The 22,790-nt window shown below is 35.6% G+C and overlaps 1 long non-coding RNA gene across 1 annotated transcript; it reads right to left on the bottom strand.

The window, feature by feature from the left end:
- Positions 1-258: 258 nt before the first annotated feature.
- On the bottom strand, positions 259-15,141 carry LOC119087753. Its single transcript, XR_005091227.1, has 3 exons — positions 14,792-15,141; positions 3,712-3,774; positions 259-353 (listed from the first exon to the last, which is right to left on the bottom strand). It is a non-coding gene; the product is annotated as an uncharacterized LOC119087753 (long non-coding RNA).
- Between the last annotated feature and the right edge of the window lie 7,649 nt (positions 15,142-22,790).

Here is a 22,790-nt window from a genome sequence, read left to right as displayed (position 1 = left end):
GAGTATATATTACACTCATACATGCAAAGATGTATGTATATGTAATAATAGGAAGAGGTCATGAATTTGAGGAGTGGGAGGGCACCTGGGAAGAGTTGAAGGAGTGAGGGAGAGGCAAAAGTGATTCAGATTTTAATGTATATAGTTCTCAAAAAATACAGTTAAAAACTATGTATTTCTTGTGGCTTAGAACTTTGAAACAACGTGCCTTGAAAGAACTAGAATGTCTTCTAACTACTCAAAACTCTCTTACCGTTTTCTTGATTTGAACTCACTACCCATCGATCAGCACTGATTATTAGATGCCATGTTTTTCTAAGATATTCAGAAATGACTGCAAACTGGAGAAGTATCTGTAATTAGAATGAGGAATTATTGACCTGAGGAAAGCATAACTTTTGCTTATGTTCATGAAGTACTATGAGCAAATAACAATGTAAAGCCAGAGTATCAGTACTCTGGAAAGTGGGCAATCTCAAGGATTTTAGGGCATATCTTGATGTGAACTGTAGGAAAGGAAAGAGGCAAGGCCAAGGTATCCAAATGATTTTTCTGTAATCCTGGTATACTTGATTCACCTTAAGTATACTGTTCTCCTCCGAAGACAGCATTCATATCTTTTTTATAGCTTTGAGACAGATCTCAGGCAGAAACAATTTTAGGTAGTTAGTGACTCTATCATTTGTTATAAATGTTACTTTGTAATGGTCAAAATATTATAATGAAAGATGAATACCATAAAGACCCCAAAAGAACTTTGTTTCACACTTGAGAATGGATGATGGAATGTCTAGATCTGAACTAAAGAATCTTTGCTTACAGTTTGATTAATCTGTCCAGATGTATTTTTAAGATCATGCTAGTATCCTGAAGCAATTTTGAATGCAGAGTCTCATTTTTAATATCTTTCATTCATTCACTTTTTGAGAACAAATAATATCCATGTGGAGTAATGCATTCAATATCAATAAGCTTCATAACAGCAATGTGCATCTAACAATGCATGACAAATTATACTTCCTGTTCTACAGATGTCAGTGAATATTCAATAATCAGGTGAAAGTGATTTATAAAATTTTATAATAAAAATTTAAAAATTCTTTAATGTCACTTTAAATTTCATGAAAGATACATCATACTTACTTGAGGAAGTGATTATAATTTATAGAGTACTTAAATACCTGTTTATGTAAACAAAAATCTTAAATGTTTCAAATACATATTTATGTGAAGCATTATTTGAGGATCTATAGCATAAATATATGTGTAGATTAAACTTATAAAAGATGTATACTATACATGCAAATATATAACAGAATTGAATTATTTCTGGTAAATGTTAGTTCCCAAAGTACAATCAATGACTAGGAATGACCTTTTACTTACATAGGAATAATTTCATTTTCAGAAAAGGATTGATCTTTAATACACAGAAAGGATTATTTTCTCATTCCTTATTTTTTCCAAACCTCAGATTTTGTGCATTTGGCTTTCTTTTCTTTTATAGCATCAGTCTCCTGAGATCCTCCAGGAGAGGAAGGTAAATCACCAGTCAATATTTAGACCTGTGTATTCTTCTGATTAATGGAAGAGCCAGGGATGGTCTCCAATGGCACCTGGAACAATGCCACTGGTTTCCCCAGCTCCACACAATCGAAATCTTGATAAGTAACTGTGACTCAAAGTTCAGAGCTTTCAACGACACGTACTCAGCAGCTCTAATACTAACTTAAGTGTCTCATTAGCATTATATACTTTGTACTTATTTCCTATGTTTTTCTCTTATGAATTTAGATATTTCTAAGTGGTAGCATAGGAAATGTATGTATTCAAATATTGTTATTTATTGTTTGGGAATAATAATATAAGTCTAGTTTAGCCTATATTGTCTAAACATCCTTCTAATTACTTAAAGCTGATACTCCTATATAAATAGGTTATAACTTACGTAGACATGGAACATTTATTTTCCTGTGATAAATAATGATATGTTTCATTAATTGGAGATATGCCAGGAGAGAGAAAAAATTTCTAGCAGAAGTTAAGCTTATGATAAAAGGATACACTTAAGATGATTCAGTTAACCTCCTAAACTTATTTATGTAGTGATACGACAATCCAAGAGTAATGTAATTGCTTCATATTATCAACTGCTCAGGATAACTTAATCATAATACTTCCATCCTTGTAAAGTTTATAGTCACCATGCAAAAATATAGCCTCAGTATTGTCAATTATTGAAAATGTGGACAATTTTACATCATATCTTCTATGTAAAAGTAAAGTCGAGCTTCCTCAGAGTCAGTGGTGGTTTGAGTGTGAAATGTCCCTCACAAACCCAGACATTTGAACACATGATATCTGGTTGGAAATGTTTGAAAAGACTTTGGGGCACAGTTTTGCGGGGGGGGGGGGAGTGTGTCACTGTGGACAGGCTTTATGACTTCATAGCCTTTCCTGTTTCCAGTTTCCCATCTCTGCTTCATGCTTTAAATTGAGGATGTGAGCTATTATTAGCTTTCTGACCTGACTGCCATGACTGCTGCTTGCTGACATGCTTCCCTACCACAGTAGACTTGTAACTTGCTGAAACCACAAACAGAAAAAAAAAAAAAAAAAAAAAAAAACGTATTCATGTTGCTTTGGTCATGGTGTTTGATCACAGCAAGAGAAAAGTAATTAGTACTGGGTATAACCTTACTTCTTGGGGATTGAGAATCTCTTTTTTTACTAATATACAATGCAATAAAAATTAATGAAGAAGAGGCCATGAATATGAAAGAGAGGAGGGGTTTGGGAGGGAAATATGGAAAGGCAGAGATACTATAATTATATTACAGCCCAAAAAAAACATTTTTAAAAAGGTTAGAAATACTATGATGCTGGGATGAAAATTGTGTGCATTTTTGTTTGTTTGTTTTCATTAGTCAGAGGGGTACACACACACACACACACACACACACACACACACACACACACACACACATTCCCCACACATTTACTGTTAAGAGTCTTTTACTTTATTTGTTATTACTATTATGTGTTCTTGATTCAGTACCTGTAATCTAGAGAATATAGAGCACAGAAAACAATAACGTGTAAAAGAACTTGGAAAGAGATCAAGCCTATTCTTTTTCCTTACCCTGTCTATGTCACAGCAACTAGAAAGCAAAAACAAAATCAAGGGTATTCAGGACTTAGTCGGGTAGAAACAAAAGTAGACAAGAATGAAGGAAAAAAATCTTGAGCAAGGAAATAATTTTCTATTTCAGTTAGAAAAAGAAAATGGGCTTGGAGATGCTTGGCAAAAAGAACTGCCTCTACATCCCAGCAGAGCATGCATCACTGGCTTCCCAAGCAAGCTGATTGATTCCTCTTTGCCTCCAGCTACTGCAGCTGCCCCCAGTAACGTCTAGTCTAGCATGGCAATTTATTATTCAGGTCCTGGTTGGAATCTGTGCTTTCTTTCCAAAGTTTCCTTTGAGTAACTGCAAATTTGCATGAGCTTCTCAGATCTAGCCATCCCAAAATGTTAGCTCCCCTAGGAGGCTGGCTAGTGATATAGGTACATGGCTAGAAAACTCTACATCTCCTCTAGAAACCAGTAGATATATCATGCAAAATAATTATTATGCTAAAAAATTACTGTGGATGTCTGGTGTTACCTTCTTAGTTTGATTCATTAAAAAAAAAATGAACTGATGTTATTACCTGGCAATGTGGTAGAATCTCCTCTGGGTCTCCCATTTCCAGGATCCCATTAAGCATCCAGTACTATGAAAATAAAAAAGAGACAAGGATTGGAACATTAGAGGTAGTAAATACTAGGGGTGTAATGATCCCTTAAGGACTCAAAAGAACTGGAACATATAGGGGCAGTACCATTATGGTTCATGCCATGTGGTTACTTTAATAAAGATTATGTTAAAGTCACATGGCATTCTTCAGTTTGATATAGTCACTAACCAAGATGACTTTCAAGTTACATGGTTGCCACCAACTTGACAATGTCAATGTCACTAGCCAAAATGTCAACAAATCACAAGACTATTTTGTTCCTGGCAAGATTCAGGATAAAATGAGCCCATCCTCCTTCAAGGCACAAGTCCCAGTGAGATCCATGCATCTTATAGATTAAACGTGAATAGTCATTCCTTTTATCTTTTTCCAACAAGCATCAGAGTTTTAAAAGCATGGATGCTGTAGAAGAAAGTACCCTTAGGTATGTAGTAAAATAGCAAAGCAAATAAACAGAAGAAGAAATGCCCATGCTCTCAACCCAAGGAAAAGAAGTTCACACATCTTACCATTAATTATAAATGAGAACACCAAGCGATGTCATCTGGATGTTGTTTTGATATATGGACCCTTGGCTATTAGGTACTATTTCTTACTGCAAAAGGAATCCACTAAGGAAGCAGAAGTAATGGGGAGTGTGCCCACATTAGGGGCTGTTTTATTAGGAGCACTTGGTAGACTTAAAAAGAAGAAGATGGTGGTGCCATTGTGTCCCACTCCAGCATAACCAATGATGAGATAAGAAGAGTCTGCAGAACTCAGCATTGGCTATAGTTTATGTCCCTTAGAAATCAACTCCTTAAACAATTACTCGACTTAAAACCATAGTAGCCTTGTGTGGCACTTCTACTCACTTAGAAAACGAATGTCTGGGAATTTTATGGTCTAAGGCACTATTGAACATAACCACACTAAGTGGCTCTCTATACTTCTCCCTTCCCTCAAACCAAATCCAAAGTCTCATAGGTTATCTGAGGGAAAGAATTGGAGGGTGGAAAAAACAGAGAAACCTGTGTCCAGAGAGAAGATAGGGAGTTAAGCGTCGGTTCTGTGGGTCTTTCAGTGCTCCATCTCCCTTATTGTGGGCAGGGAGGGGTATATTGAACAAGGCGGGAGAGTCACTGTGCCAGCTAAATGGGTTGTTTTCCACCCTGTCTGGGTGAAACTGTTTATATTACTTGGAGCTGAGTTTAGTCTGATTACTTACCCATTTGGTTCTTAAATTGAGAGGCCCTTAGAGGCTCAATTTCCATCCCTAAGGAGATGATTTCTTGCCTTCCATATCAATCCTTCACTCTCAGACAACTTCCAGTATGTTCCAGCTACCTCTGAGTACTTTGCTATTTTCCATTGCATATATTATCTTGGTCTGTGTACAGAAATTCCTGGTAGCCTTGATACCTGCTTAGGCCCTTCCTTATGTTGCTAAGAAACGTTCCATCCTGAGAATGTTACTAATCTCAGAGGGTCTTTCATCTAAAACTGTATTTCCTGCTGCAACACAGATGTGGGATAGCTCCCCAGTGGACACTAGGGGAGGGGTTCTGAACACAATCCTGGATGGATTTAAAATCCAGGACAAGCTCTCAAATTTTTGGAAAAGAATATTCTCTGTACCACACAAAAAATAAACAAACAAAGCAAAGTAACCCAGCAAGGCAATTTCATTTAGTAAAAAATACATGCTATGATCCAAACTGGGCCAACAAGCACACCAGGGTGAGAAGTATAGTTAGTTTTTATTTTAATTCAGGTAATGAATGTGTCTCATCTTATTGGTATGAGTTCAACCTCATTATCTGGCTAATTCAAAACCAATGTGAAGAGAAGGGTATGCTGGAGCCCAGTCTTCAGAAAGTACAGGGCTTAGGCAGACATATACACACACTCATTTCATGAAATTTAGAAGTTTGGTGAAATATTGGCCTTTGTCATGATAGCTTTGATAGGAAAAGTTTTCTCATACACTAGCCTTGGAATGTGGAGAGGGCTAATTAAAAAAGAATTGGACGTTATTTTAGAAGGAAACAATTCCTTGAAGTTTCTCAAGCACTACCGGTGCTTAAGGATATATTTAAAGATATCCATAATCCTGAAGTATTATTTTAAACCTATCATCCTGTACACAATCACCTAATTTCACAATTGTGATTCCTTATTGGAATGTCATCCGACATAAAAGGGATAGTGCTTAAGGTGCTATGTTAGCATGTTTTGTGAGCTATGTTAATTCAAGTGTATAATTTACCAAAGGAAGGGCAAGAGCTTGTCCAACCATTCAAAGCTGGTCACCCCTGCCCTCTCCCCCTCCCCATGTAAGGGTAATTGGAAGAAGACAATTTTGGTGAAAGTTCATCTGTGAGTCTCATTCACTCCTCTATACATGGAGAGGGGTGTGCACTATCATCTCCATCTTGAAACTGGTAAAAGAAACACATAACTCAGCCAATGCAGAGGTTGAATCTAGAACTATGTCAGAGGAAAGTATCCTGCCACCCAAAATGGCTCCCCTCAGAGGTAGATCAGGCAGAGAGCTGTTGCCCGGATCTTGATAGGTTTTCTAGAGGAATATAAAAAATCTTTGAAAAGGGTTGCTCTCTAAACTTTTTATAAATATTTTTATTTTTTGATATTATAATTACAATCTTTCTAACTTCCCTTTCCTCCTTCTAAACCCTCTCTTATACCCTGCATATTTTAACACATTTTTACATTTTTTTAAATAGAACGTTCTACCTTAAATGAACTATTCTTTTTCTATTAACATAAATGCATAGGTCCTTACATATCACATTCCAGGTGACATATTTTCCAAAATATTCTTTTTTAAGGAGAATTCTCCAACTGTGGGAATGACTTCTTTGACCAGACCAGTATCTGAGCATAAATGTAATTTACAGTAAGTTTGGGTTTTAGAGGCAATTCCTATCTGAATAGCTAGTGCAACTTATTCCCACTAGGGATGAAAAATATTTCATTCTGGATTACTGCATCAGTATTTGCTCACCTGTAAGAAAGATCATTTGCATCCCATATCTAGAATATAGTGGTTCTTAGTTAACTCAGAAACCACAGTTACACACTGTCAAAAGAACTACTGTTCCTCACTGGAGGCAATGACTGTGTAATGGGTAAGGAGGGAGTTGCAGTTATTTTCCTTTTGCAGTAATTCCCGAGTTTCTTTGTTTTCTTACATTTATCTTTATTGTCTAGTTTCATCTTTTTACTTTTGTTTGCAAGGATGCCGTTTTCAGATTCTATGAGGACTCCAAACAGTCATTCCTTTGATACTCTCATGATATGGCACATTGTTATTTTTTTCATATAGAAAAAGCAGAACTTGTCTATGATGTAGGAAGAAATCTCAATTTACAATAATCCACTAAAATAAATGAAACGTCCTTTAGTAGATATTGAAGTATTAAACTAAGTGAATTAGTATGATTTTTTTAAAACCTAGGATTCTGGTTTAGACATAAACATATCTCTTGGTATGGAATTGATATTTTTGGTGTTCAGACAAGGATAATTATATACTACTCTCTCACATGTGAGAGCCATTCTCTGAAACCCTTGCTGATGTGCAGTGCACCAATTATCATGTCACCTCAAATTTCACTTTTCCTTCTACTATCCATATTGTCATTTCCTCCTGAAACACTAAGTAAGGTGGTGAGAAAACATAGCTCTTTCAAAAACCTGTAAATATCTAGAAGTTGTTTCATGCTATTTAGGAGTCTTAACCCATGACTGGCACCTCCTTTTAGTCAGCTACTCTGCTCTCCAAATGATGACTATCACGGTGTCCCACAACTGGTCAAGGTGTAGAGAATAAGAGTCTACAGAGTGCTCCACTCCAAATGGGGCATATATACTGTACCACCCCGTTCCAAGGCACAGAGATCCTTTTGAAGGAAGGGGAGGTAGAACAAAAAGAGGCAGAAGTGGTGAGATAACAATGTCCTACAGACACAACAGGGCAGCTCCACATGTGAAATCACAGCAGGTACAACACTACACACAAGCCCCATGCAAGCTCAATCCAGACCAAAACCCTCCATGGAGAGGGAAGGTGAACATGAAGCCCCACACCTATTGAAGAGTCAATCTTTTTTTATGAATGGGAGAGTCAGTCTTCTTTATGAATGTTGTCCCTGACTGGTCAACCAAGCTCCAGTAGAAGGTGACATTTCATGGATATAAAGGCTGCACAATTTGGTCTTGATGGATCAAAATAAAAAAGAAGGCACAAATTAGGTAGTTAGGAAAGGTGGGGGGGGGGAATCTAAGAAGAATTGAGCAAGAGGATTAATAATGGTCAAAACTCAAAGAACTAACACTAATAAACAACTGCACAAATTCCACCTCAACCTAGGCAGAATAGCTATTATCAAAAAAAAAAAATAGAATAAGAATACTCTAGGTTTGGTGTATGAATTCATCTAGTAACTATGGAAAATAATATGGAGCTTCTCACAAAACAAAAATATCAATGGCTACAAGATCTTACTATACAATGGTTAAGTGTAGTGCTAAAAGAAACAAGGTCAGCATACAGTATAGATCCCCATACATTCACATTTCTCACACCAATAATCAGAATAGCTGGAAACCAGGCAAGGCATCCATCATAGATGAATGTGTAATAGGGAATATTGTGTATACACATAGATGAATATTATTCACTCCTAGAGAAGGAAAACATATTATTCATAGGAAAATGAATGGACCTGAAATTATATTAACAAATTAACAAGTTTCACACAAGCAAGTAATGAATGACCTCTTCTATAAACAGAATTTAGATTTTCATAAAGTACATAACAGCACAAGTACAACTGAGACTTTTTGGAAGAGAAATTGGAGCAGATGAAATGGAGGCGAGAAGAGCAGTAATAGTGAAGCAAAGTACATTTTTTTGCATATGTGGCAGTGTCACAATGAAACCATTGTTTTGTATAATTAATATATACTCAGCCGGGCGGTGGTGGCGCACGTCTTTAATCCCAGCACTCGGGAGGCAGAGCCAGGCGGATCTCTGTGAGTTCGAGGCCAGTCTGGGCTACCAAGTGAGTTCCAGGAAAGGCGCAAAGCTACATAGAGAAACCCTGTCTCGAAAAAAACAAAAAATAAATAAATAAATAAATAAATAAATAAATAAATAAATAAATAAAATATATACTCATGAAAAGATATTCAGGCAAAATATTGTTAAATGTGAGCAGATAATTATGTAAATGTGTCACTTTTGTCTGTTATAGCAAATACTGTGTGCTCAAGTGTTCTCTAGGTCTATCTGAATACCATACATAAATGAGCAAAGAATAAAATTGCTATTTGTAAAAATCAAAAACAAAAACCAAACAAACCTTAAAAATATAAATTTATAGGATAATGATAGAAACCCCAGTTTAATCTATAATGCTGAGGGTTGTAGTTGGTAATAATGTCTCATCCTTGTGAACTGTGTTAAATGAGTGGGTCATTGCTGCTTTTAACATGGTTTGATAGGTAATTGTGAAATGTTGGACGCAATATTTTGTCCCTGTATTGTCATCATTTTAACTTCACATGTGTGAATGAAAACACCATAAAACACCATGATTTATGACTTAAAGAAAGATACCATAAAATTTTTTTAAACATAAAAAATGTTAATTTCATGATGTTTTCTTCTAATATCATTGGCTTTATTAAAATCGTAGTACAATGTGTATAGAGATCTATTGAGGGCCTTTAATTTAAAACCTCCACTAGATGTACTACAGCTCTATAGTCATAACCCACAATCACATATAAAAGAATAGTCCAGGAATTCCCTCAAGCACCTACTGAATAAAGCTTCTTCCTACAACAAAGCACCACATATATCAAAGTTCACAATGATAAAAAAAAATTTCTTTGCATTTAAGTTAGCAAAACCTAGTATTTTATTGTTAGGTGTCTGGTCACAGGGATACCAGAGGTTATTTCATTGGAAATCCCCGAGTCTGGCTTTCTACAGTGACCAAACTGGGTAGAAAGTTACCACTAACATTGGATTATTTTCCGTTGTTCCTTGTGGATCAGAAATAAAAATCCTCATTTAGTGGCAACTCTTCAAAAGCATTGCTCAAGTGTCATGATCAACACTCAATTATTATGTAGTGTGTACTGAATCTCAAATAAAATCAGCCTTTGAAGGCAAAGAAAGCCTACATTTTATGTTCCATTGCTAATGAAGACAAAATTCAAGGTTTGTACATTGATGGTGAGTACAAAGGCTACGATAAAACAATAGCCTCACTCTTCTGAGACAACACTGATGCTTCTGTTGCATTTCACATGACTTCTGGAGATTGAACCAAATTGATGAATAATGACTTTCCATTAATGGTGCAAAACAGCAAAGCTATTCACTTCATTCTAGTGTAGCTTGTCATATTTTCCAGGCTTAAAAAAAAAAAAAAAAACAAGAGATAACGTCTCTATGTGTCCTGTATGACATATTCATATATCTTAAAAAAAACCACACTCATAGATGATGCTTTGTACATAAAAGATGAAGGTCCTAAAATTCTTACCAGTAAGTGGTGGGTTTTCAATTGAGCATCCTTCAAGATTGAGGAGTTCAAAAATAGTGAAATAGAATAAACCTATTGGGCACTAGTGAATTGTGTGTAAGTTATGGATTAGCTTTTAAGAATTTGTATTGGGGAAACTGAATGGAATATTTCTTCATTCAAGGAGTGTTTATAGAGCCCCCATGAGGAGGGACTGTACTGTATGTACTCTAAAGCAAAAGATATAGAATTACTACCACAGCTATGATTCTGCCTATCAGTAAAAGCAAGGATAAGTAAGGGTGCAAACAGAGCTTTTACCATACACAAATGAGCAAAGAATAAAATTGCTATTTGTAAAAATCAAAAACAAAAACCAAACAAACCTTAAATAAATAAGGACACAGAAGCTATCTTCAATTGATAATCACTCACAAATGAAAACTTACTTTTCTCCAATGGAGTCTGACTAGGATACATAGCACTTAAGGGTAGACCATACACCCAGTGGTAGAAGGCCAACACAAAACAAACTCAAGGGTATCTTTAAAGGTTCTTCGTCTCATAATGTTTTGTCAGTGTTTTTTTGTTTTTTTTTTCTTTCAGTAGTGGTCCTCTTTGTGTATGTATTATGACAGTTTTTTTGTGAATTTATGGGATTCTTATATTTGTGTGTGTTGTTTATATAATGTTTCTTGTGCTTTTTCTTTGGCTCTTTTTCTTCTGTTTGTTTTTTCCTCAGTATGATTTGTTTGTTTTGGCTTACCTTATTTTATTATTAATCGTTAGATGATTTTGTTTTCTGTCCCTAAGGAAGGACAGAAAGTGAGTGAGTATAGATGGGAAGAGAGCTTAAGAGAATCTCAGGGGAGTTGAAGGAGGGGAAACCTTAATCAGAATATTTTGTATTGAAAACAAAACTATTTTAAGTAAAAGAAAAGGAAAAAAATAATAGAATGTTGGAATAGCAAAGAATATTTTGGCAGCAGATAACTAGAAGCATCCTAATTGTCTAATTCTCACTGCTAGAATCCTGAGATCACAATGTTTTCAAAATATGCATCACTGATACACCACAAGATCCATCTCATCGTCCAGGATCTTACCTACTACAGCTTTATCAGTAAATGGCTTTCCTACTTAACCTGTATTTTTTAAAATATTTTATCTTTTTTATTATTTCATCAAAGCTTTAGCTCTGAATTTATTGTCTCCCAAAAGACATTTACTAATGATGTGTAATTGTTTTTTTAAGTCTTCTTCCATCCACTAACCCACCCCCCCGACCCCCCGCAGTATTTAATCATGGATCTTCTACTACATTGTGTCCTCTTGTTAGAATTGCTTTTATCTTCATAAAAAAAAAAAAGGTTCACAAGAAAGGTGATGTTTTTCTCAGTCTAATAATCATTAGTATCTAATATTGCATTTAGTGTCTCAGTAAAGAGCTGGATGCAAAAGCAAATGTTGTTTCTGAGTAGGAAAGTTCACTACAGTGGAAGACAATGATTCTTTCCAATAAGTAATTATGAACATGCAATGAATATTTGTTTAGCGAAGGACAGCAGGAAACAATAAGGTTTGTATTGCCACAAAACAGAGGAGCTGATTTCCAAAGGAGAGAAGGAGATATGGTTAGTGAAGGAAGGTGAAAATTGAAAGAGATTTGGGGTCCTGGCTTTGAGAAATGACTATAATACAAGTAATTTCTTTGTGTTATAAGGGAATCTGTGGAAATAATAAAATTTAAAAACTAAAATTTAAAAACATGGTCTTGAATGCAGCTTTTGATTCCGAAAAGTTTAGAGTTATATAGAGAAGAAGATAAAGAATGTTACTGTGTGCACCCAGAGGCAGGAAGAAATCAAATGTTTACTTAATCGCTTCTCTCTCTTTCTCTCTCTCTCTCTCTCTTTCTTATCTATCTATCTTTGCATGTGAAAACAATATGATGTCTCTACAAACTAAAATATTTTAAAAGAAGAATGCTGGGATTCTTGATGTGACTTCTACTTCATTTAAAAAGAGCACAATGTGATTTTGCAGCAATATTTATCATATACAGAGTTTTATTCATGACCTACACTAAACTAAGTTTACACTGTGATTTTTGCTTTTAATTTGTTATGAGTTATTTATAAAGAACTTCACTCTTCAGATAACATTAATCTTTCTTTAGGCCAAATTTTGTTAACTAGACAATAATTAATTGTTTGATTGCTTGTATTTTCTATGCATATTATTATCTCCCTCTAAATCCTAATCTTCAGCTTGGGGATACAGTTCAATTGGCAGAGTGCTTGACTACCTGGCACTAAGTCCGTCATCATGTATATTATGCATGTGAAGCACACCTGAATTCCACAGCTAGGGATGTGGAGATAGGAGGTTCTGAAATTCAGTTATATTTAGCTACATGGGAATTTTGAGGCCAGTCTGAAACATACATGAGTTAGCAGCTCAAAATCTACAACTCACACCACTAAAGACAATAATATCACATAATAAAGAGAACCACAATGATAACACACCAAGTTCCCTTATTGAAATTCACAAAGGAAACCAACTATTGGTTAGCTTGATAATTTATTGATTGTATTATGGGCCATGAAACTATGACCTTTAAACTATGGAGTCTACCATTTGTTTTTGTCAATAAAATTGTATTAGTACACAGTGCACAAATTTGTCTACGTGTCATCCATGGCTACTTTCACATATACAGTGCAGTTATGTAATATAAGCAGGAACCATGGTATAGTTCATTGTAGCATGAATCTTTAAAAGTTCTTATTAATAAAATCAAACCCGAGACCAGTTATTGGGATGAACACTGGAAGATCAGAGAGACAGAACAAACCACAGCTATCTCACCTCGCCGGATCCTCAGCTGGTCTTGTCTCCTCAGACTGGAGGCCTCTGAGTCCTCATCCGGAATGGGTCTCAGCTGAACTGCTGCTCAAAAGCCTGAAGCTTAACCAGCCAAATGCTTAACTAACCAAATGCTTCTAGTTTCTGGTCCTCACGCCTTATATACATTTCTGCTTTCTACCATCACTCCCTAGGATTAAAGGCTTACTTCCTGGGGTTAAAGGCATGAGTCACCATGCCTGGCTGTTTCCAATGTGGCCTTGAACTCACAGAGATCCCAGATGGATTTCTGTCTATGGAATGCTAGGATTAAAGGTGTGTGCTATCACTGCCTAACTAGTGGCTTTTCTGTTCTCTGACCCCAGATAAGTTTACTAAGGTACACAATATTTTGGGGAACACAATACCACCACAGCTCATATGACAGGAACATATCTTATGAATTCCAGAAGAAAATGTTGCATTTACTTTATAACTTTGCATATCAACAGTACCACTAAATATTAACCATTAAGCTATGCTTTAAATATTTGTGCCATAGTTACTTTTCTATTACTGTGCTGAGACACCATGATCAAGGGAACTTGTAGAAGAAAGAATTTCGTGCTTAGTTTCAGAGGGTGAGTCCATGAACATCATCAGGAGACTCGACAACAAGCAGGCAAGCATGGTGATAGAGGAGTGACTGAGAGTTTGCATCCTCATCCAAAAATAGAGGGCAGAGAGAGTTAGCTGAGACTAGAATAGGGTTTTGAAATCTCAAAGCCCAAGCCCAGTTCCACACTTTCCTCAAGGCCACATACCCTAAGCTTTCAAAAACAGTTCTACCCTCTCGGGAAGAAGCACACAAGTATGTGGGCCCAGGGGCTCATCCTCATTTAAACCATCACATCCCACTCCCTGGCCCCCATAGACTTGCAGCCATATTATAATACAAAATGCATTTAGTTCAACTTCAGAAGTCCCCAAAGGTCTTCACAGTCTCAAGACAGTTTAAAACTCCAAAGTCTAAGCTTCTTCTGAGACTCAAGGCAATCTCTTGATTATAATTATCTGTGTGGTTATATTTTAGTTGTGCACCCCAATAAAGCTTACCTGAGGATCAGAGTTCAAAGCCAGACATTATATTAAACATAGAGATCAGGCAGTGTGGCACATGCCCTAAATTCTAGCATTAGGGAGGCAGAGATTCATTCAGATCTCTGTGAGTTCAGGACCACACTGGGAACAGAACCTGGTGTGGTGGCACATGCCTTTAATCCCAGAAGTAGTGAACCATGGAGTTCTGGATTTGTACAGACAGACAGGAAGTGATAGAGATGGGCAGACAGAGGAAAATGAAGTAGCTGGGAAGAGAGAGGAAGTGAGGTCACAGGGACAGAAAGGCATATAGGCGTGGGTATATAGGAAATAGATATTTCTTGGGCTGAGGATTTCCTAGTGTAACTTATGGTTGTGGCTTGTTCTGTTCCTCTGATTTCTCAGCTTTCCCTCCAATATCTGGCTCTGGGTTTTTTATTAATAAGACCATTTAGCAATTCATCTTACATATCTATAAAATAAAAAAAAATAAAAATTACGTATTTCCAGCATATGATGGCCCAGAATATACACGACTTTCTCAAAGGGAGGAGTATTGGTGTAGAGAGAAAACACTAGGCCAAAACAAAACCAAAACCCAACGATGAAAACTCCAAATCCTGCAGTTCCATGTCCATCGTCAAAGGGATTAAATGGCTCTTCCTTTCCAGATTTGCTGACTGTAACTTCTGTCTCTTGGGCTAGTATTCAGTTGGGCTGTTTTCAGCTCTCCCTGGCAAACATTCCATGGATCTGGCACCTCCAAATTTCTGGGGTCTTCAACACAATCTCAGTTTACTGTCACATCTCATGAAATGACCTCTCTGTGCCTCCATGCAGGGACACATGATGAGTCTCTCCTTAACCACAGAGGAATATTCCATGATTCCATGTTCCAAGATAGAACAATGTGACTGATGCTGCCAAGTCTGGCTGCCTGTTTGGTAAGGAATCTGGCCTCCTCTTTGGATTACATTTCCATAAGCTTTGATTTGCTATTGTTTTTAAGAACATAAAATTCTTTAGGACTTTTCCTTTTATAGGATTAGTTGGGTGGGTTCTTGCCCTAAGGACATCATTTCCTTTATTCCATTCTATTTCAGGCTTCTCCTTATCTTTTTTAGCACAAGCCTTGTTTACAGTACTAAATTTCCCAATTTTCTCTTTCTTTTAAAACTATATCACATGATAGAGTCAATCAAATCTCCTGTCTTAAAATCTCCTCAGCCAAGGAAATTAGTCTCAAACTCTTCAATTTAGTCTAAGGTAGATTCTTAGGAATAAGACAATTTTGTAGTAAGCACAGGTAAGCGTAATTCTCACACCCTCATCAAGGAAGCTATTTTGCAATAGGTAGAGACTATTATAGAGACCCACAACTGGCCAAGATGCAGAGGATAAATGACCATGAGGTTCCCAACCACACCCCAATTGGTCCATCTACAAGACAAGCCCATTACATAATGTGTAGTCAAACATTGCAGAAGAAAGAACAGAAAGACACTAAGAGACAGAGACCCAGAACTTCCTATGACACTGTGATGTAGTGTCTTCTATACATGACAGGAAAGCTGTCCACATGATATCTCATCAACATGGATGCCTGAAAAGCTCTGCAAAATTACAACACCAGTTGACATAGCAATATAGATAGGGGAAGTTAGGGGTGACTGGAGAGAGAGAGAGAGGAAGCAGCCATCCCATGTGACCATGCCTAAATACATGTAAAGATGAACAACACTGAATAGATTAAGTAAGACACATTTGCACTAATCATAATGAAGCAGAGGTCATGAATTCAACTGTTATGGGGACATGGATAGGAAGAGTTAGATGGAGAAGACAGAGGGGTGGAACTGTTGTAAATTCCATACTCATGCATGAAATTATTAAAAATGAATAAATAACAAAAAACTCAGGAAAAGTAAGATGACTTAACTTGCTCATGATGACACTTATGAGTAAGTAATAAAATCTGACTACAACTCTGTACTGAAACAATATAGAGATTAATCAGACTAGCCATTTAGTTAATTTAAGGACACCTACTCTCTTCTAAAAGAAAATTTAGATATATATTCCTTAAAAGCTAAGACATGCCTTCAAATATTAGCCTTATTTTTTTTCCTGTCACAAGTTAGAGTATATGGATCAAATAATAGAATCTGAATAACTATCATTTTTCCTGAAGAATAACCTAGAAAGATCGCGTCAGGACAGGAAAAATTTTTTTTAGGTGTGATTGCTTTGAAATATGTATTTTACCTCCACCAAAGTTAGGAAATTAGACAAAATATTTTCCCACATTAAATTACAAAATAATTCTTTATTGCAATAACACCAACACAGTAATTGAATGGAGAAAATGAATTTATATATTGTTATAAACAATCTTGCTTTTGTAAAGCCTAAAACAAAATCTCAGCTTTTATTCATACTGCCTTCAAATTGTACACAGACAATCAAGAAATCAACAGAATAAATAAGAAAATATATTTAAAACATAGTGTGCCAGAGAGTCAAGAATTGTGGGAATTGCTAAGCAGATGCTTACCACAATACAGCATTTATCCTTCCCATGACTACCCTTGAATAACGTGAAATTATCAACCTGTTAGTCTAATGCAGCAAGATCTACTCTTCAAAGCAAGGCAAATGCCTGAATTTGTAATATCTACTCCATAATTAAAATACCAGGCAAGCTCCTCAGTTAATGGACACATGTTTTTGAGCCTACAACTTACACAGTGGGAGTGAGAACAAAGGATCATGGCATGGTCAACACCCACAAGGAAACACATAACATTCAACTACTGCCAACAACTCTGCCGAAATTCAGAGCTTTAGTCTAAAGCATAGATCCTTCTGGAATATTATGAAAAGACAGGTAAAAATGAGGGTCAGTGCAGGAGATGGCTCAGCTGGAAAAAGTGTTTGTCATGGAACCCCGAAGACCTGAGTTCCAATCCATGTGCAGGTGGAAGAACTTACTCTACAATGTTGTCTTTGCCTTCCTCACATATAACTTGTCATACTGTGTTCAGATCATTCTTAAGTTCCCCTCTAATATTAAATAAAGTTGATTCTAAAGACAAAAGTAAATTTGATATACTTCCCTAGTAGATATTACTAGATTCAGAGTATCTAAGCACATCTGGGGTATGAGGATTTATAATTCTTTCTCTCGATAACAAAAACATACAGACATAATCATTCTCATTCTATTAAACTTATCATAAAACATTATAAAATGGCTAGTTATAAATAATTGCCATCTAAAAAGTTGCTTATTTGTATTCTATTGGCAATAGAAATGATACATTTACATTTTTGGCATAATATTGAAATTGGTGAATATAGATATGTATGATTTAATAAAAATATAAAAACAAAATGTACATATTTGTTTATACTAGAGTATCTTGAATTTTTAAAGTTTTAGGAACCATCAGTAGAACTTTAATTTTTTGTTTTTTCCTGGGCTTTAATTAACTATTGTATCGCCTGACATGGATGTTAGTTTCTTGATCCCTTTTTTTAAAGAAAAATAATTATTAAAATGTTAAACATATGTTGGGCATTGTAACACACCCTTTTCATACCAGCACTTGGGAAGATCTTTGTGAGTTCAATCTACATAGTGAGCTCCAGTCCAGCTACTTTATAAGATGCTGTTATAAAGAGAGATTTAGAATTAAATAAGTTGTTTCAAGTACAATATTTTTAAAACTTTTAATTTCTCTAAAGATATACACAATCTTTTCTCCCTTTCATTTTGCACAAATCTTTCTGAGAAAGAAAAGTAATGATTCTCTAAAAACATGCTAATTAAAGGGCAACTGTTGTTGACACATCTTACAATACTTACCTTTTTGCAGTCGCTAAGACCTGACTTAGAAGTTTTCCAAGACGAAAAAAATGTTTCATTAACATATAAATGAATATCTTTGGTATTGTAACAGGTTTCAGAACACACTTAACACTATTATAATTCTCCTACATTCCTGTATTTTTTTTTCAATGATGTTTCTAGAGAAATGCTTCTGCTGTGGGTGGGGAGCAAAGGGAGCCTGCATAAAATCACTGGATTATACCATATTCTTGCTCTGATTCTAACAAATGGGACTCTTGACTATTGCTTATTATTTCCTGGTTTTTATATTTAAAAACTTTAAAAATTTTAACTGCTTTTAGGCCCTTGAGGGTGCCATTAAATATAACTGAAAAGCAATTCAAAAATTCTATAAAGTTCAAAGGAAAAAAAGCCATCCCTGTGGTTGGTGTAATTTACATTTTTTAGATGAATAATACAACTCGATTCAATAATATATAACTTTTTCAAATATTTAAGTGTTTATTCAGTACTCAGAGTAATAAAAAAAATGACTCTGCCCCTGGACCTAATAACATGACATGAAGATATTCAACATAATGAGTAACAAGACGGTGTCTCCCAATAAATTACCACAAATATGCTGCAATTTCAAGGCTGCTCTTGCCACCCTCAATAAGGAATCTGTTTAATATATCCCCAAAGTGTCTAAGGCATTGCAAGTGTATAAGCAGGAGGGGAAATAATGGGAAAGAAAATTGTTGAGCCTTAAAAAAAATCTTGTCTGTTAGGAAGATTGTATATGTATGATTCACATATAAAAATAAATTAAAGAAGTGCGTCTGTCCTCATACTTCCAGTGGCCTTTTATTTGGGTGGGGAGTGGCATTTTTGCTTAAAATTCAAACCAACTTCAGCCCAAATAAAATATCATAAAACACAAATACTTAGGAAATAATGGTTAGACAATCTGAATGTTTTAATTACAGCTACCAAATACCTCTATTTTAGGGTCAAGAAAGGGAAGAAATATCAGTTTTGGTACTCAGGCAGGCAAAAACTTTTTAATTCAAGTTCCAGCATGGTTTAAAGAACTGTGGAGGTGAAATGGGAGCTGTTCACCTGAACTCTAACCTTCAAGGTCATAGGAGTATTGGGTAGGTCAAGACAGTGGACTTGGCTGTTGTTATGGCAGGTTTTAATATCGAGGTGCTGGAGTCTTGGCTCACTGCACAGCTCTGCCAGGCAGTTCATGAAATCCTGGCTAAAGGCACCAATAGAAACAGAGCCATCTGTTGCTCTGACTTTCAAAGGCTTGTACTAAGTTGACCAAAGTTGAGAGTGGAGAAGAGAGTCAGAGAGCTAGAGACCTAGTGTAGGCCTCAAGGTCTTCACTGCTTCTTTCTCCAAGACAAAAAAAATATCAAACTCTGCAAAGATTTAAAAAGAAATCCACATGACTTTGTAATTGCGGCCTGTTATGGGTTAATTTGACTTTAATCCTTGCTGGAACCTATTGTAAGGCTACATATTTTGTCCTTGCTTGTTTTTCCTCCTTTACATGTTTGTCTACAAAATATCAATGCTAACAATGTGATAAAATGATACCATGTTTCAGAGTAAAGGAGTACCAAATACAAAATTGTCAAGTGAGATTCACAAGAATGAAGTCTCTTGTGGACAGTATCATTTTACTCAACAATAATCTTGGTAAGTACCTTCAGTTATACAATCCTTCAAGTTAAAGGAACATCATAGTGTTCTAAGACTTGCACAGCAGTATGCATATCTTTCTTGTCACATTACTGTACATTCTTGACTAAAATTGCTGTATCCCTAAACATATGTAAGGTCACATATTTACATTATAAAATATATCTTTTTTAAAAAGATGAGTTAAATTCCTGTGGTTTTTATAGGGAATTTCATCTAATGAATTCATATGTTTTTTTTTTTTTCTAATTTACTTACCACGATCAGTCTTTGACAGCAATATCTATGGTTGCTGGAAGAACTGCTTAGATAGGACTATGGTACTACCAGACACCATTATTTAATTAGGAAAGCACTTTATAATCAATCTGTTTATGGGAAGATGTGATACTTCTATGCTGGTGATTTCACCAAATCCCAACTCTACAAAGGGAAGGAATGAATAGTAAATCAGCATAGCACCCAAAGTGTATATACTGTGGCCCCTTCATAAAATCTGGAATATCTGAATTCTGAAATACAGCAGGTTCTTGGATCACAGAATAAACATATTTAGAAATATACTGCAGTATATTTCTTCATTGCTTGTCAATGAATACATTCATTCATCGTATAAATAATAAAATCCCCCTCTGTCTTAAGGCACCTATCCTTTATAAAGAGAGATACCCCTCAGAAAGCCTGGAAGAAAGGCTTATCATTTTGTTAGTCATTGGGCTTGTGATTATGGTTTCTGGGAAGTAAGTGTTGGTAATCAAATGCTGTGGGATGTCTTTCCATACATGTGAATATGTATTACTCCCATTGCTAATAAATAAAGCTGCATTGCTCTATGGTGGGGTAGGACAGAGCCAGATAGGAAAATTCAAGAGAAATAGTGAAAGGAAAAAAAGAGAGTAAAGAGAGATGTCAAACCACTGTCCAAGGAGCAACATGTAATGGGATGCAGGTAAAACCATACATTGATAGAAATGAGGTGATTTAAGATGAAAGAGCTAGCTAGAAAGAAGCCTTCCATAGGCCATACAGTTGGTAGTTAATATAAGCCTCTGAATGATTATTTTATAAGTAGCTGTGGGACATCAGGGCTAAATGGGACACAGGAAAACTCCAGCTACAATCAAATTTTAAGGTTCATGCTTATTAGGAACTACCTTTTCCCCAGTTGGTCTCATCGCTGTTAAACTAGGATACTGGCCCCTTATTGGACCTTATAAGAGCAGTCTTGATGATCCATGAGCTGCTTCCACATATGGAAAGTTTAGTGTGGTATTTTTAAGATAATGATAAATATTGATAATCCTAAATGTTTGTGGAAAAATCAGTTTGAGCCGGGCGGTGGTGGCGCACGCCTTTAATCCCAGCACTCGGGAGGCAGAGCCAGGCGGATCTCTGTGAGTTTGAGGCCAGCCTGGACTACCAAGTGAGTTCCAGGAAAGGCGCAAAGCTACACAGAGAAACCCTGTCTCAAAAAAAAAAACAAAAAAAAACACAAAAAAAAACCACAAAAAAAAAATCAGTTTGATCAACCAGTCTTAAGCTATCAATGTACAGCTTTACAGGAACTGGAACTCTGTATTCTTATTAAGCTCCTGGATGATATGTATACGCAACCTAATTTTAAAACAGCAAATAAAATTGTATATGAATAAAAATAAAAATGTCTAAATTTGCCAAGATGTTGTTTGTTTTAAATAAAAAGCATAATCAATTTTGTGAGCTAATCCACTGCAGTTCATGTGTCAATATGGATTTTTTTTTAACACAAAGTAACCCAAATGGTAAAGACAATGTCTTCTGGATTTTGGCAGATATTCTCCACAAGGTTTTGAGGTATGATTGAAAATCAGCTCTGTGTATCAGTTAAACATGGCTCTGTTTAAACATACCATAGTAGTCAGAAAAAAAAAGTTTGAAAAATATAGTTTTTAAAATATACCAAACAATCTTTAAAAAGGAAAAAGAATTCTTAAGTTTAAATTATTCTGGATATTTAGTTCATTATGGAGATTACAACTTCTAGTAAACTTGTGATGGTAATGATACCATGATTTTACCCTTGCTTTATAGAATCACATAACTATTCTCTTCCAGAAATAGTTAACTTGATGTTGGAAAAAAATGATTAGTTGGCTTTTCAGAATATGCATGAGCAATCCCCAGTAGGATGCATCAACTAATCCTATCATACCTAAGTATATATTGGCTCAAGAAGTGGAAGACAATATTTATTCACTGTTAGCCTCCTACAATCATAATTTTTTCAAATAAATAATAGTTCTTGACTTACCCTGAAACTTAGACCAAGAGAGTAAGCAGAATTAATTAGCACCTTTTAAACTTGTCACTGGGTTAGTGGTTTTATATTACTTAGTAGCAGCTTTTAAATATTTTCTCATAAAATATTTTAAATATTGCATTGATGCAGGGTTCACAGAAAATCATAAATTAAAAGTTTATTTCATGTTTACTCTTATATGGGGCAAAGTAAAACTCATGGGAATTTTGAACTGGTAACCACCTAAGGACATGATAACGAAATCTGTTTTACACTCCAAATTATTTGTAAAATAATTATTTATGAATTAATTTATGATATAAATTTGAAGTTATAGAATATTAATATAAGAATGGATGCATATATGTATGTATATGTGTGTATATATATAATCTATATATATGTTTCTAACTCAGCAATGTGCTAGCAAATGCAATAGAACAAAATGAGATTATTACAGACTTTATCATCTTACTGGAAGGAACTGACCATTGCAGCTTTAATAATCCTAATAAAAGTATATTATACATCTTATTAAAACATGCAAGAGCTGGGCGGTGGTGGTGCACGCCTTTAATCCCAGCACTTGGGAGGCATAGGCAGGCGGATCTCTGTGAGTTCTAGGCCAGCCTGGTCTACAAAGTGAGTTCCAGGAAAGGCGCAAAGCTACACAAAG

Source organism: Peromyscus leucopus, chromosome 4, assembly GCF_004664715.2.
Source record: "Peromyscus leucopus breed LL Stock chromosome 4, UCI_PerLeu_2.1, whole genome shotgun sequence".
Classification (NCBI taxonomy): Eukaryota; Metazoa; Chordata; class Mammalia; order Rodentia; family Cricetidae; genus Peromyscus; species Peromyscus leucopus.
This window is presented reverse-complemented; position numbering and strand designations above follow the sequence as displayed.